Raw genomic sequence first — 17666 nt, 5'->3', positions numbered from 1 at the left:
GTTCCTAAAACTCTCAAGACAGACAATGCCCCTGCTTATACTTCCACCTCCTTACAGGAGTTCCTGACCCTCTGGCATATTGAGCACCTTTTTGGTATCCCCTATAACTCCACTGGTCAAGCTATTGTTGAACGTGCTAATCGCACACTGAAAACTGCTTTAAGTAATCTGACTACAAAAAAAGACGGTATTCTCCGTCATAGAGTAAGCATTGATGAATGCTTAGCACAAATCCTTTACACACTGAATCATCTCAATCTCATCAATAATCCTGCTACAAAAACTTTTTCTTCCAGATTTGAACAACATTTTCGTACTCCTGCCCCACCTTTATCTCGTCCTTTGGTCATATACCGACAACTACCTTCTGATCAGTGGAGTTCCCCTGTGCCTCTCCTTACCTGGGGTCGTGGTTACGCTGCTGTTCAAACAGATTCTGGCCCGGTGTGGATTCCAGCAAAGTGGGTGAAACCTCATGTCGTGGCATCAAGGTCTTCACAACCCAATTCCCAATTTCACACTCACCCTTCAAGGACCGCAGATGCAAACACGCAAACGGTCAGTGACTCGTCAACCTAATGCTCCTGTTACTTGGGGACAAATTAAAGCCTTGAGTCAACAAGCTACAGAGACTTTAGAAAAAGCTCATATTGAAAAGACTGATGATAACTTCGTAGTGGCTATTATTGCAGCGCTTAATGCTAATTCCATTACATTGCTTCTACTGTGTTGTTGTTTGTACATACCTTGTGGACAGTCACAATTACTTCCCACAAAAAATATTTGGGAAGCGTTTGCAATTTCACGGAACCAAACTGATTTCTGTCTTTCTCATCAAAAGGCAGTTGGAGAAGTTTTGGCAACTTGCCTGATTCCAGTATGTCATGATCCTAAAGATATGCAAAATGATACTTGGTTTTATTCACAGCTTCCTGTTAATTCATCCTATCGAAATGCTTCTTATGAATACCATAATTGGGGAACACAAACCCTGTTGCCGCCTACTTTGGCAATGCATGTGAGAACCAATCAAATAGCTAGTATCAATATGACATGTGCTCGTATGGTTAATTGTACCCGATCAAATTGTGTTAATTTTGGACCAACTTTGTTAAATTGTAGCTCCTACGAAAATGTTTCATATATTTATAAATTTACTCATTTACCCCCTGGCTGGTTTTGGTCATGTGGAATGTATACCTTTAATTATATTCCAGCTAATATATCTGATGGTACTACATGCTGTCTAAGTCGACTCACTATGGTACTTCCCAGTAAACATATTTTATTTTCTAACTCCTCACATATGCGATCCAAGCGTATGACCCTTGCTGCCAATTGCAATGATAATGTTAAATTTCTGAGTCAAACTGAATATCTGGCACTTGCATTTTCATTAATAGGTGTCCCTGCATTGGCAGCGGCAAATGCAAAAAATATTCGTGAATTAGCCTGTTGGGCAATTAAATCAATCAATGCAACCTCCACTGCTATTAGTTTACTTAATGCTGAGCAACAGCAATTACGTCATGGAGTTTTACAAAATCGAGCAGCCATTGATTATCTTTTATTACTTAACCATCATGGTTGCGAAGAGTTTCAGGACATGTGCTGTTTTAATTTATCTGACAATTCAAAGGCCATTGACAAACAATTAGCTTTCCTACGGAATTTAACTACTCATATTACTATTCATAATAACCTACTCTCTGATGTATGGGATCAATTGTGGCAATGGATCCCTTGGACCTGGCTCCGCCCTATTATCCAGTATTTAGTCATTGGTATTTTTGTTTTCACTATTTTTTGCTGTTGTATACAATGCATTCCTAACCTTTTTTCTTTATGTTTTCCTCGTCCATTCGCTCCAACACGTCACTCTGCTCAATATGTTTATAAGCTATTACAAACATCTCCACCTCCATCTCCAGCTGGCACACCACGGAGATTTCATTAAAAAAAAAAAAAAAAAAAAAAAAAAAGGTGGAGATGTAGATAGAATGTATTTGGATACAGGCAGCAGATGATGTTTTGTATATTCCTGAGAATCTAGCATGTGATGTTTTTGTTCTTTCCTGAGAAAGTAGCAGAATAGCAGGTGATGTTTGTACATTCCTGAGCAGGTTCACGAGCTGTTCATGTAGAGTTGTTCTTGTAAGCAATGCATGATCATGGTTGTGTAAGCAAAATGTAACCAATAGTAATGATAATACATGTAATATCCATGAATATTCATAGAGTATATAAGAAGGGGATGGACTCCCAAATAAAGAGTTTTTTGCCCAGACACACGAGAGGAGAGTTATTTTGCAACAGGGATAGGCAATGCATTCCATAAAAGTGGGCCAAAGAAAAACAATGAGCTATCCCGGATTGATTCAAGCTATACAGAGCTGGGTGAGGGAAGGAAAGACCACAGGAGGAGTGCAGGAAGTGTGAGGACTTAATTAGAGTTATCACAGGTTCTTAGTAAACAGGGCCCTTAGGAAGGTAAAAACTTTCTGTTTTAACTTGGTGTAGAATTTGAATATGTATGAGGGAGCCAACTTTTCAAAATTATTGGGGGTGCTAAACCAAATGGAAATTACCTCTCCCTGAAAACTGTCAAGGAATTTGTTCAATATTGGGGGTGCTCAAGCACCCACAGCACCCACAGAGCTGGCTCCTATGTGTGTGAGTAAAAAAGGCTGCAGTCAGAACACCTGAAACATAGGATATAAACATTGCCAAATTATTCCAAACATCTTTAAGGAATTTCCTTTTACTCCTTGATTTCCTGAGGAATACTTTCGCTCCCTGGGGGGGGGGGGGGGGGGGGGTTCCAGAGTAGTCTACCTTCAAATCCTCCCACTTCCACTCCACCAGACCTCTCATTCTTCCTTCTTTTCTACGTTTCTCATAGCAAGAAGGGACAGCAGGTGATAACACATATTCACAGATTCTATCTTAGATCTAATCTAATCCTGTACTTATAGACAGCTTTCTCCCCCAAAGGCTCCAGAGCAGTTTACAATAAAATATTGAACTACAATTAAATAAATGATAATAAGAAAAATAAAAATTGACCCTAATTCAAAAACTATTGGAAAAAAGTTTTAAGAATTCTGCGAAAAGCATAATAAGAGGTCTGTTTCTTCATCGGTAAAGGAAGCTCGTTCCAGATCACAACAGCTGTATATGAAAAAGATAAAGCCAATATCATTTTACACTGAACACTCTTAAAAGATGGAAATATTAACAGGAATCTTTTGACCTGGAAACTTTGCTGACTGAAGAAAATATCACCGAGTCAAACTTTCTGGAAGCAAAACATGAAAAAATTTAAATTCAAAGCAAGATAATTTAAACAAGACTTGTGCTTTAATAAAAAGCCAGTGAACAGAAGACAACAATGGAGAAACCTTTACTTTCTAAAAATTAATCTAACAGCCATATTCTGCAAAAGTTGTAATCTTTTAGTGAGCGAATCTGAAATCCTAGAATATAAGGAGTTAGAATAGGCCAAATGAGATATAGCCAAAGTCTGGACCAACACTGCAAACTGGCTTTCATGGAGGTAAGGACGAAGAGTCTTCAATTGCCTTAATTAAAAAAAAAAAAAGACTTATGTCAATTATTAATTTTGGCTTCACAGATCGAGTTGAATGTGCTATGAAACCCAAAACTTTAGATGAGTTTACAACATTCAGGACCTTATTATTATTCAAACAAATAGTGGCTGGAACCTTTTGCCATCCATTTCCCAATCACAAAATGTTTGTTTTAGCTAAATTTAACTTGAGTTGATTTTGATTAGACCAAGATTCAAACTTGTTAATGCAGGAGAAAAGAGATCTGTTCCTGCTTCTGGTACTACCAGTGCTGCCATGAGGTAGGTAGGAGGGAGCGGTTGGAGGCTCACAAGGGGATCGGAGCTCTATAGACCAGGCTGTGTCACCTGTCAATACCAGATAGTGGTGCACAAACTGGGGGGGGGGGGGGGGGGGGGGGGAAATGTTACCAACCCCTTTTATATCACATGTTATGTTTGGTAGTGAGTCCTTGGACCTAGGCCAAGGCCTAAGTCAGACTGAACCCACGCTAACAAAAGAAACTAAAAGGCTACGAGGCCCAGCATGCACAGGGAGACTATGACAAAGAAAGGAAAGTTAGAACACTTATACGGGCTGCAAGGCCGAACTGGAACCCATATATAACAGAGTTCAAGCGCATGGGCCACAAGGCTGAAACCCAAACAGCCAGGAAGAAAGGAGAAAGGAACAGAACAAGGTCCGCTAAGAAAATGCTAGGCTGAGGGTGAACCTGCAGCAGCCAGGCAGCACACGTTACGCTGAAAACACACAAACGAAAGGTCAATAAAGGCCAGTACACGCAGACCCAAACAGTAAATACAGAAAATAAAGGGTTAAAGGCAAACCCACACAAAGATAGACACAGCACACACTGCGCTGAAAGCACAGACAAACTGAAGGTCAGTGAAGGCAAGCTCACACAGACCCAATCAGTAGATACAGCAAGTAAAGGGTTAAAGGCAAACCCACACGGAAAGAGACAGCACACACACTGCGCTGAAAGCACAAATGGAAGGTCAGTGAAGGCAAGCTCATAGCTGTGGGGATTGACGCCAGAGCGTCCAATACAAGCAGCAGTGGGGTTAAATTGGATCCAGCATCTGATGTCATCCGCCCCAGATGCTGGCCCGATCCCTGACATGGACTAAATTTGGCCCAATCCCTGACCACTCAGGCCAATCAGGGTGGATTTGCTGCCGCTTCCATGCCCGCTGCTGCTAAGGTCCCGGTAAAATCGTGACATCACACCTATGAGGATGTCTTTGTATGCAAGCTACTATCTAATTATTATATTGAAACATACAGTCATGAGTTTTATTCTGCACTTCATGCCTTCTCATCACTCTTTTATGGTTTACTACTCTTTTCTGTTGGCTATATAATATTGCAGAGCCTGTATGTTTTGACAATGCTTTGCTATTCAGTCTTATTATATATTTCCACTTCAATAATTGTGGTCTGACTCTCGATGTCACATAAAGAAGACAACTGCATATTCAGCACTGCAGTATACTTGTATAAATTTAATTTCTAACTGTGAATATAAGAATAGTCACACACTCAACCTCCCCCGTTCCTATGTTTTTTCTTAAATGTTAAAACAGCATAGGATATTTGATTTCTTTTCTCTGCAACATTGCCTATTTAATTCTCTGTAGACATGTGCACCCAGTAAAATGATGTATTTTTAGTAAGTGATTTGGAATGTAATATAAATTAGAACTCATTACTGAGCAAATGTACCACCCACACACATAATACTGCTGAATCTGACTATCATCTTTTCATACATCTAGAATGCACACAGACCAGTAGTAGGGAAAATGACATGTTCCAAGTCAAATGATGGAGTCACTGAAAACTGCCTGCATAAAGACAGTAATTATTCTGTGTTACATAAAATGGATCAAATAAGATTATTAAAGATTATTTAATCATGCCAGTTTGCATTAAAAAGACAATAAAGGCTTTTGTGCCTGGGAAATTGACAGTCACTGGACTTCTATTTCTCAATATTAGCTATTCTTTGAAAATTGGAATTAGCTGTTGTACACAAAGAGATTGGATGAGGATTAAAAACATGAAGCTTCAGCATTCATGCACTGAAAGCTTTTCCCCCCGTAGACACAAAGGGCCCGATTCTATATATGGCACCTAAAATTAACACGTATTAGGCAATTACGCCTAAGCGCATTCTAAATATCGCATGTACATCTACATGTGGTATTTAGAATATACTTAGGTTTACTTCATATGACTAAATCTATGCACATCCATTTACGCCTGCACATAGATTTACACGCACTGGCCCATATTTTATAACGCGCATAGATTTTGGAACACTCACAAAATACCCATTTCCACACCACTAAGCATGCCCCTTTTTGCCTGCGTATATTAGAATTTAGGCACAGTACATTACAGAATATGCTTAGCAATGTATGCACATTATTGCTTGTTAAGATCTGTTAACAACGCTTAACAGCTTGTTACTACTACTACTACTACTACTACTACTACTTAACATTTCTAGAGCGCTACTAGGGTTACGCAGCGCTGTACAATTTAACAAAGAGAGACAGTCCCTGCTCAAAGAGCTTACAATCTAATAGACAAGTGAACGGTCGGTCCGATAGGGGCAGTCAAATTGGGGCATTCTGGATTCACTGAACGGTAAGGGTTAGGTGCCGAACGCAGCATTGAAGAGGTGGGCTTTAAGCAAAGACTTGAAGACGGGCAGGGAGGGGGCTTGGCGTAAGGGTTCAGGAAGGTTGTTCCAAGCATAGGGTGAGGCGAGGCAGAATGAGCGGAGCCTGGAGTTGGCGGTGGTGGAGAAGGGTACTGAGAGGAGGGATTTATCCTGTGAACGGAGGTTACGGGCGGGAACGTAAGGGGAGATGAGGGTAGAGAGGTAGTGAGGGGCAGCAGACTGAGTGCATTTGTAGGTAAGAAGGAGAAGCTTGAATTGAATGCGGTATCTGATCGGAAGCCAGTGAAGTGACCTGAGGAGAGGGGTGATATGAGTATATCGGTTCTGGCGGAATATGAGACGTGCAGCAGAGTTCTGAACAGACTGAAGGGGGGATAGATGGCTAAGTGGGAGGCCGGTGAGGAGTAAGTTGCAGTAGTCCAGGCGAGAGGTAATGAGAGCGTGGACGAGAGTTCGGGTGGTGTGTTCAGAGAGGAAAGGGCGAATTTTGCTGATGTTAAAGAGGAAGAAGCGACAGGTCTTGGCTATCTGCTGGATATGCGCAGAGAAGGAGAGAGAGGAGTCAAAGATGACTCCGAGGTTGCGGGCAGATGAGACGGGGAGGATGAGGGTGTTATCAACTGAGATAGAAAGTGGAGGAAGAGGAGAAGTGGGTTTTGGTGGAAAGACGATAAGCTCGGTCTTGGACATGTTCAGTTTCAGGTGGCGGTTGGACATCCAGGCAGCAATGTCGGATAAGCAGGCCGATACCTTTGCCTGGGTCTCCGCGGTGATGTCTGGTGTGGAGAGATACAGTTGGGTGTCATCAGCATAGAGATGATACTGGAAACCATGAGATGAGATCAGGGAGCCCAGGGAAGAGGTGTAGATTGAGAAGAGAAGGGGTCCAAGGACCGATCCCTGGGGAACACCAACAGATAAGGGGATGGGGGTGGAGGAAGATCCATGAGAGTGAACTTTGAAGGTGCGGTGGGAGAGATAGGAGGAGAACCAGGAGAGGACAGAGCCCTGGAACCCAAATGAGGACAGTGTGGCAAGAAGTAAGTCATGATTGACAGTGTCAAAAGCGGCGGATAGATCCAGGAGGATGAGGATGAGGATGTTAAAAGAATTAATCTACACGCATATATATAGAATGTACCTAGATTTATACACAGAACCATACATAACTCTAGGCGCGCTATATAGAATCCGGGGGAAATTGGGAGAAAAATTTAGACTATAGGTCTCCCCTTTTCCTCCAAAGTCTTTGCACTTGCAAAGTGACTCCAAAGAAATAAATTCATAAGTTTTATTAGTAGGGCTGATTATGTATTTTGGGAATATTATTATATTATTTTGGTTTGTTAACTTCTTCGGGGTTGTCTCTGAAGTTCTTGACTTATGTAATCTGCACTGGTTGTTGCAGAATATCAGTATCAGAATCAGTAAACAGAATTCTCATGAAATTCTCTGCATTTGAGACATATTGAGGCATATTTTCAAAGCACTTAGACTTACAAACTTCTATAGTAACCTATGGAACTTTGTAAGTCTAACTGCTTTCAAAATGTGCCCCATTGTTTTTCTGAACTGAGAGGCTGATTTATTAAGCCATGCTAAAATCTGTCCATAATAATGCATAGTAACATAGGGGCCCTTTTACTAAGGCGCATAGGCGCCTATGTGCACCCAACGCATGCCATTTCAGAGTTAACAGCTGGCTACTGCATGGCCCCTGTGGTAATTTCATTTTTTACGTGCGCCTGCTAGGCGTGCCAGAAAATATATTTTATTTTCTGGTGCATGGCGAAAATCAGGTGGTAACTCCGACTTGACTTGTGCAGGCGATTACCGCACGGTTACTGAAAGAGACCTTACCGCTAAGTCAATGGCTGGCAGTAAGGTCTCAGACCCAAAATGGACGCGCTGCAAATTTTATTTTGCTGCACGTCCATTTTCGGTAAAAATGTTAAAAAGGCATTTTTCAGGTGCATTGAAAAATGGATCTTTGCACCCCCCCAAACCCATGCCAACACTACCACAGGCCATTTTTCAGCACACCATAGTAAAAGGATCCCATAGTAACATAGTAGATGATGGCAGATGACAACCTGTACGGTCTATCCAGTCTGCCCAACATGTTGTTAATATGTGATTAATCACTACCAACAACAAAAAATCCCCAAGGGAGAGATAAAAAATACAATAAAAAAAATCAAAAATAGTCAATCCCAAAGTATACAAAATGTATCATATACCTAGAGAATTGCACAATCCTGCAACTTTATTTAAAAAGGGGACAAAGGAGAATTCAGTTTAGGCTGTAACCACAGCCGAGCTTCATTTCAGTGAGTTTAACTGAGAAACAGCTCACTTGAAAGCTCTGTACATCATTAATACTCCCAATTTTGTATCCCTTAATTTATTTTATATCAAACGCTTATGTTGCATATTATAATTTATTATATTGAACCAGGATTATGAATCTGCATTGACAATGGACTGCAGCACTGGCATCCCTGATGAATAATTTTGAAACACAGATTTCTGTTGGATGTCTGGAACAGTTTAGTGAAATAGCGATGTAATATGAACTAAGATAAGTTTGTTCCATTCTGCTCTTGAATATTCTGGTGCTTTGTTTAAGTGTATGAACATTATTTATATACTAGTAAAAAAAAGGCCTGTTTCTGACACAAATGAAACGGGCGCTAGCAAGGTTTTCCTCGGAGTGTGTATGTTTGAGAGAGTGTAAGCGAGAGTGACTGTGTGTGAGAGAGAGAGTGAATGTGCGAGTGTGTGTGTGTGTGTGTGTGTGAGAGAGAGAGAGTGAGTCTGGGTGTGAGTGTGTCTGTGAGAGAGAGAGTGTGTGTGTGAGAATGAGAGTGTGTGCAAGTGCGTATGTGAGACACAGTGTGAGAGAGATAGTGTGTTTCACACAGATACAGTGTGTGCGAGAGAGAGAGAGAGAGTGTGTGTGAGACACAGACTCTCTGTGAGACTGAGTGTATGAGACCAAGAGAGTGTGTGAGTGACTGTGTGACACATAGAGTGAATGTGATACAGTGTGAGACATAGAGTGTGTGAGCGACAGTGTGTGACAGAGAAAGACATTGACTGTGAGAGAGAGTGTGTGAGAGAGTGTGTATGTGACAGAGATACCTCCCCCCCTCTGATGTCAGGCCCCCCTCCCTCCGTCTCTCTGGTGTCAGGCCCCCCCCTATCTCTGGTGTCTGAGCATTACTGTGCAGGACGATGAGCTCTGGCTGTGCTTCAAGGAACTGACCAATCCTATTTAATAGAATGCACCTCCAACATTCTGAAGCCAAGAAACCTCGTGTGGTTGGTCACCTCTGCTTGTGACAAACCCGGACGTACGTGATGTCAATTAAAGAGATGGATACAGAGACCAGGAATGCCTCAGCCATGCAGTCAGCTTCAGAATGTTGGAGGTGTGTTTTATTATATAGGATTTTTTGATTATTGTTTTTCAGTCAACTGATTTTGTTATTTCTTTTTTATACAGATTCCTATTGAATTTTCCATAATCATGGTTCAATATAATAAATTAGAATATGCAAGATAAGCATTTAATATATATATATATATATATATATATATATATATATACACACACACACACACTGAAGTCTCCTCTGTTCCCTTTTTAAATAAATTTGCAGGATTGTGCAATTCTCTAGGTATATGGTATATCTTTTATACTTTGGGATTGATTATTTTTGATTCTTGTTAATATGTGATGACAGCTGATTTTAATGTGACTTACATTATAACAAATGAGGCCTAACATGTGTTGTTAATGCTCTGAGAAATCAAGCAAAAGCAGCCAAATTAATGGATATCAAGTCTTTATTGGATGCCCCTTTCGAAAATGCTCCTCCACATCAACAGTAAAGACTATATATAGTTAAAAGACATGATACATAAAATAATGGCAAAAAGTGTAAATCATCTATGGTTAAACATTATACATTTACATGAACGTTTAAAAGAATATCAAAACTTCCCCTCCACTTCCCTTACCCCCCTTCTTCCTTCCCCTCCCCTCCCTTCTTTTCCCGTATCTTCCACCCCCACCCTACCCCACCCCCTTTTCCCCTTTTTGTAGGTGTGTTTATATACATATTTTATTTTGTTTTAATTTTTTCTTTGTTTGCTATAACATTTTTATTGAACAACTTATACCACTGAGTTTTGACTATAATATGGTATCCCTCTTAGTGTCATATACACACATACATTATTTTGAATGTGTTTCCCCTGTTTGAACATACAGTTATGATTTAATGTGGGATGTTTTCTTGACATACACCTTTTTGTCTTTATTTTGGCCCCTCTCTTGTTCCTTGTTATGGGCAAACTTCTGTGCAACATATCATTGTACATTTCTGTATCTGTTTTTTTCATTATGTTTTTTAGTAGTATACACAAGCTTTTTCAAAGGCAGGTATATGTGTGTGGCTGATGTTTATGCCACCTTGTTTCATTCTTTAAGGGTGTTCTTTTTTTTTTCAGTGTGCTAACTTCATTCCTTCTATGACACTATTTATGCATTTACCATACACAGATGCAGCGGTTTACCTTTTTCCTGCGCTGTGCTGGCAAGAATACAACACGGAAGATTATTTGGTGAGTTAGTTTTTAAGCTTCAAGCTATAATTTTCATGTCAGTAGGTTCATTCTCATTTAGTTCTTCAGTTTATGCAATGCAGGACCATTCCTGTGCTCATTGTGGGCCTTGTCAGCACCAGCCCAACATCCGGAGCACACTCCACCACCTTGTGAGCTCCCGCGAAGAGATCAGCAGAACAAAATTCTCACTGTCACCTCAAAATGCGCTCTGGAGTGCGTCATCTCCACTGTGCTGCTGCTGCTGCTGTTTGTCCAGATCAGCCTACCATACAGCTTGCAACTCTGAGTTCTGATCGTCACAGCTCCCTACCCGGATTGTGGCTCGGTCCCAAGTAAGGTCCGATTCTGCTTAGCCGCGTTGCAGCTCAGGTGCCATGTCACTGCCACTGTGGCGGACCAGTGCTATTTCGGTCATGGGTTGTATGTAAAAGACACACCTCTAAGTGGGGTGTGCCTGCCTTGTACCTCCGCTTTCCGTTGTGGAGGTCTCAGGGACTTGGTGGCGGTTCTGTCCTTGGAGTCAAGATTTGATTGGCTTGGTTGCCTGGGAGCACATTACCAGAGCTCCCATCTGGCGGCAATCATAATAATCCAGCAGAGGCACTATCAACAGCATGGAAAGCATCCAGTAGTATCCCCCTGTGAACCTGTCTGGACCGGGGGCCGAGTGGAGTCTAAGATTTCCTTCCTGCAATTCTTTAGCGGTTATGGGTCTGTTTAAGCCAGACTGAAATTCTGTCGAAAAACACAGCATCCCCAACCGACTCAAATAGTTCTGCACCTCTGTAACAAAATCAGAAGACAATTCCTGTTGCGCATACAACGCATAAAAATGGGCAACAAAGGTATCTTCTATTTCATCCATTTTGGATGTTATGTGCCCCCACAGAGGTGCAGATAGTAGGAATATAATGAGGCACCCCCCCCCCCCCCCAAGGTTTTAGTCACTGTGCAACTAGCTTGTAATGTCACAATGTCCAGGAATGGAGTGAGCCCTTGTGCCGATCCGAAGACCAGTAGTCAGAAATCCCCATGCTTCACCTGCGGTGGCCACCTTTCCCCAGCAGTTGAGCCCCTGGGTTCAGATGGCCAGCAGGACTTGGAAAGTGCAACGAGAGTAGGACTCAGGAGATGACAGACAAACAATAATCAGCAGAGGTCAGGTCCAGGCACAGGGTCAGGGCAGAAAGCAATCCAGCAAAGTCAGGTCCAGGCACAGAGTCAGGGCAGGCAGAAATCCAGCAAAGATCAGGTTTAGGCACAGAGTCAAAACCATGTAAAACAGGAATAATCACAGCAGGAACGCACTAGATACCAGGGAGAAGTAGCTGAGGCAAAAAGAGGAGGGAAACTCTTAGTTTTAAAGTGAAGGCGACTGACATCAGAATAGGCGCGACCAAAGTGTAGGTGCAACCAAAGTGTAGGCATGTCAAACCAGAACTAAAGAGAGAAGAGTATGCTAGCCTCTGCCTCCACATCTGATGTTCAAGGTATGTGACACAAATGCAGCAGGAGTCGGTCGAACAATAATGGTTTTTTTGCTGCCATTAACTTACGTTCCAATGTGACAATACCCTGTCCTAAATGCTTCTTGCATGCACTTATAAATGCAATAATGGCTCCCCGCAATACCGCCTTTCCTCTGGGCCAATAGAGTTTATGGGGTCGATCGCATGTTGACTATTACTACTACTACTACTATTTAGCATTTCTATAGCGCTACAAGGCATACGCAGCGCTGCACAAACATAGAAGAAAGACAGTCCCTGCTCAAAGACAGTCCCTGCTCAAGCTTGAATTCTTTCCATTGTTCCTGCAAGTAAAGCAAAAATTCTCGTGAGGAGTATAAATATGTCGGAAACCTCCAACCCAGATTCTGACTAAAATGAAGGCCTGTTTCAAAATCAATCCTAATCATCGCATGAACAGAGACTTCCTCTGGCCCTATTGCCACTAACGGTACTTGTGAAAACAAATCACTATGTACCAAGATATAATCTAGTCACAAAAGTGTATGATGGGCCCCAGATGTGTGGGCATAGTCAAGGGTCCAGCAGTCCCACTGTCTCACTGAAAATCTGCAAATCATTCTTTTCAGTTAAGGGGCTAGTGGATGCGCCAGCAGAGCGGTCCAGAGAGGGATCCATGACCATGTTCATGTCTCCCACTACCACCAGTGGCAAGCCCGAAAACCAACTGCATTTGTGAAGCAAGTGCCTATAAAAGGCTGATTCTTTAGGAACTCGGCTGTAAACTCCCACTAATATTAGGACCCTGCCATGCATATTCAAATGTACCCCCAAATAGTGGCCTCATGTGTCCTGAAAAAACTGATGTGCTGTATAGCCCACTATTTTGTGTATCAAGATGGCGGCCCTCTGAGGGTGAGCAAAATACCTCCCCCACACAGTGGCATTTCAGCTTCTGATGCTCCTACAAAGAGAGCCTGGTTTCCTGAAGACAAATGATAACAGCTTTATGGTGTTTTAAGGCTTCTAATATTTTCGTATGTTTTATTAGGGAGCTAATTCCGTAAACACTCTAAGAAGTTATTCTGATGTTACCAACAGCTGTTCCACTCATCCATCTAAGTCTTCACATATCAATAGCACTTATGTAAGCATAACATTAAACACTCCCAGATGCCCAACATCTCCCATGAGTCGTATATAGCTCCAGTAGCGCTTCCCATCCTGTCTACACTCTTCAGTACCCACTGACAAACTCCACTCTGCTTTACATACTTTACCTGTGTTATCATTCCCCTTCCCTCCAACTCCCAACCCCTACCAACCAACCTCCCCCTCCCCCTGCCCTCTCCCTACCAACCAACCATCAGTCTCCCCTATACCTGTATGCGGGTAGGATCCAGATACCACACTGTGAGCTAGGGGACCCTGTGCCACACCCATTCAAAAGGCCAACAAACATCAAATCTCAATGCAATAAAAACATCATTTGTGACATGCATACCTTCCACATGACTAACATTAGCAGACCTTGCTACCTTGGGTAAGTTTGGAAATATAGAAAACAGCACAGTGTGTCACGTGGAGGGGCATAATAGAATGGGGGCACCCATCTGTAAGGGCAGCCATCTCTAATGATGGCCCAGTTAAGCGGCATACCCGACTGTATTATCAAAATAAGATGGCCGGCCATCTGCTGTTTCGATAATACGGTCGGGGCTGGCTAAATCTCAACATTTGGGCCGCCCTTAGAGATCGCCGGCGTTAGAGATGGCCGTCATTGGTTTTCACCGATAATGGAAACTAATGGCGGCCATCTCAAACCCAGCCAAATCCAAGCCATTTGGTCATGGGAGGAGCCAGCATTTGTAGTGCACTGGTCCCCCTCACATGCCAGGACACCAACCGGGCACCCTAGGGGGCACTGCAGTGGACTTCACAAATTGATCCCAGGTGCATAGCTCCCTTATCTTGGGTGCTGAGCCCCCCAACCCCCCCCCCCCAAAACCCACTACCCACAACTGTACAACACTACCATAGCCCTTAAAGGGTAACGGGGGGCACCTAAATGTGGGTACAGTGGGTTTCGGGTGGGTTTTGGAGAGCTCCACCACAAGTGTAACAGGTAGGGGGGGGGATGGGCCTGGTTCCGCCTGCCTGAAGTGCACTGCAGTACCCACTAAAAACTGCTCCAGGGACCTGCATAGTGCTGTGATGGAGCTGGGTATGACATTTGAGGCTGGCATACATGCTGGCAAAAAAATGTGTTTTAAATTTTTTTTGGGGGGGGGGTGGGAGGGGGTTGGTGACCACTGGGGAGTAAGGGGAGGTGATCCCCGATTCCCTCCGGTGGTCATCTGGTCAGTTTGGGCACCTTTTCGAGGCTTGGTCGTGAACAAAAAGGGACCAAGTAAAGTCGGCCAAATGCTCGTCAGGCCTTCTTTTTTCCATTATCGGCCATCTCTTAGCCACGCCCTCGTCCCGCCTTCGGTACACTGCCGATACGCCTCCTTGAACTTTGGCCGGCCCTGTGATGGAAAGCAGTTGAAGCTGGCCAAAATCGGCTTTTGATTATATCGATTTGGCCGGCCTTAGGAGAAATAAGCAGGATAGTAATGTAGCGGAAACTGGGTATATTCAAGTAGTTTCACTTACAGACTTGGTCAAACTGTGAACACAAGCATTTGCTAACTCCAATGATTCATAAGCCTGCCATTGACCATGTACACTGATTTGAAGTGTTGCTGGGTATTGAATCAGGAATTTAATGTTCTTAGCTGCAAGTGACGTACATAAAGGTGTAAATGCACGATGATGCTCCTGTAGGGACACCAAAAAATCTTTAAATATTTTAACTGGTACTTCAGCATATTGTATGGAATCTCTTTTCTGCTGTTATCCTTTGAGAATTTCCACTTTATGTATATAATTGTGTACTTTAAGAATCACAGCTCGAGACCTCTTGTTCCTGTCCTGCATTCTCCCAATCCGGTGCGTGAGCTCAACACAGGGTGGGCCCATGCCATCAGTGAGCACAAACTCCGACACCAACCAGCGCTACAGTTCTGTTGCAAGTGTTTTATCCGCTATGGTTTCAAGCAATCTGACAAGCCATAGATTACAACGTAGGGACCTGTTTTTAGGTCATCAAGTTTTTCTGATCGCTCCAGCAGTTTTTTTCCTAGAGTCGTAAGAGTTGTTTCCATGTGCGAGGCTACATCCTCCAACGTGGATATCCGCTGTTCTCTCTCTCTCCTGCCCTCCGAATAGTGTCTGCTAAATTCATCTTCAAGTTAGACATCTGTTGTGAGAGCTGAGCAAATTTAGGCTTCATCGCCTGACCTACCGTGGTGGTTAGTTGTTGCAGTTGCTGTGCAGTAAGCACGAGTGCTGAGAGCTGGGCATCCTCCATTTTGTTCTCAGTCATTCACGGTTTCTTTTTCAATAACCTCTGTCCTTTTCTGGGCATCTCATCGCCAGCAGTACACAGAAATTTGTCCAGAAGGATCTGGGGCTCAAGTAATGTAGTTTATATCCCACAAAGTGATTTGAATTTATGTTAAAAGATGAAAGTGCAGCGTAGAATCCCCAGAGAGGTGGAAGCATGTCCTTCTCCTCTTACTACATTAGAAACATAGAAACATGACAGCAGATAAAGGTCAAATGACCCATCCAGTTTGCCCATCCTCTGTAACCCCCTAATTCTTCCTGTTCCTAAGCGATCCCACATGCTTATCCCATGCCTTTTAAAATTCTGGAACAGTCCTCGACTCCACCACCTCCACCGGGAGGCCATTCCACGCCTCCACCACCCTTTCTGTGAAGTAATACTTCCTTAGGTTACTCCTAAGCCTATTCCCTCTTAACTTTGTTGTATGCCCCCTCATTCCAGAGCTCTCCTTAGTTTGAAAAAGGCTCTCTTCCTGTTCATAAATGCCCTTGAGATATTTAAATGTTTCTATCATGTCTCCTCGCTCCCTCCTCTCTTCCAGCGTATACATGTTGAGGTTCATAAGCCTGTTCCTATAATTTTTGCATTCAAGACCGCTTACTAATTTTGTAGCCTCCCTCTGGACCGACTCCATCCTGTTTATATGTTTCCATAGGTGCGGTCTCCAGAACTGCACGCAGTACTCCAGATGAGGCCTCACCAGAGACTTGCACAACGGCACTATCACCTCCTTTTTCCTGCTGGTCATGCCTCTCTTTATGCACCCAAGCATTACGTCATCTACCCCAGTTTCTAGTTTAAAAGCTGCTGTATTTCCTTTTTAAATGCCAATGCCAGTAGCCTGGTCCCACCCTGATTAAGGTGGAGTCCATCATTCCAGAATAGGCTCCCCATTCCCCAGAATTTTGCCCAGTTCCTAACAAATCTAAAACCCTCCTCCTTGCACCATCTCCTCATCCACGCATTGAGACTCTGGAGGTCTGCCTGTCTCTTGGGTCCTGTGCGTACACACAAGAGCTGTGCCTACTGCACAGCTCTTATGGGCATGCTCCAGGAACGTTTGGACCCCTTTACCGACCGATGCTCAACACTAATAGTGTGCATATAGTTTGCATGCTGTTAGTGTTGAGCATTGGTCAGTAATTCCAGCACTTTCCTTACAGCGCAAGAGTTCTGTACATTGGGCTCTAATGGGTTAAGTTCTCCTTTTAAAACTTTAAAAACCCAATGATGATCCCACTTCCACCACACTTCATAAGCACTTTTTTTTTACAGCCTGCCTAGCTTGAGAACTCACCTGCCTTCCCTCTCTACCTCTCCTCTCAAGATAAAAATTGAAAAAAGAAAATCCAGTAACCATTTGATCTCCCCTCCCCCATTTCTAAGATCTGCCCTGTCCATTGCCTTGGGCACCTCCTAACTCCTACCCACACCCACATCATTCAGACTCTCCTCCCCCTCCCCCAAACCCATGCAAACCAGAAGCAGGTGTGACTTTCGTTGTTACCAGATCATCCAGTGTTGCTTTGACATTCGAACTAGTGATGTTGCTTAATATTATGCTAAATGACTAAACTAAAAACCTCATCCTGGGGCACACCTAAACCCCTTTTTTATCTAGCTGTCTGTGTGTGTTGTGATTGTGTTCACACAGATTTTAGACAGACTAACAAAAGTATTTTAACTGGTTGGATTTGTACAGTCAAAAGCTGATTTTATACAAGAAGTCTTTTGAATGTGAACATTTTCCTGTCCTTATTTACTAAATTCCTCATTTTCTATTGAGGTCAATTTTATTTTTATTTATGCATTCTTGTATGCCACTATTA

Source organism: Microcaecilia unicolor, chromosome 1 (genome assembly GCF_901765095.1).
Source record: "Microcaecilia unicolor chromosome 1, aMicUni1.1, whole genome shotgun sequence".
In the NCBI taxonomy this organism is placed as follows: Eukaryota; Metazoa; Chordata; class Amphibia; order Gymnophiona; family Siphonopidae; genus Microcaecilia; species Microcaecilia unicolor.
Note: the sequence above shows the minus strand (reverse complement) of the source record.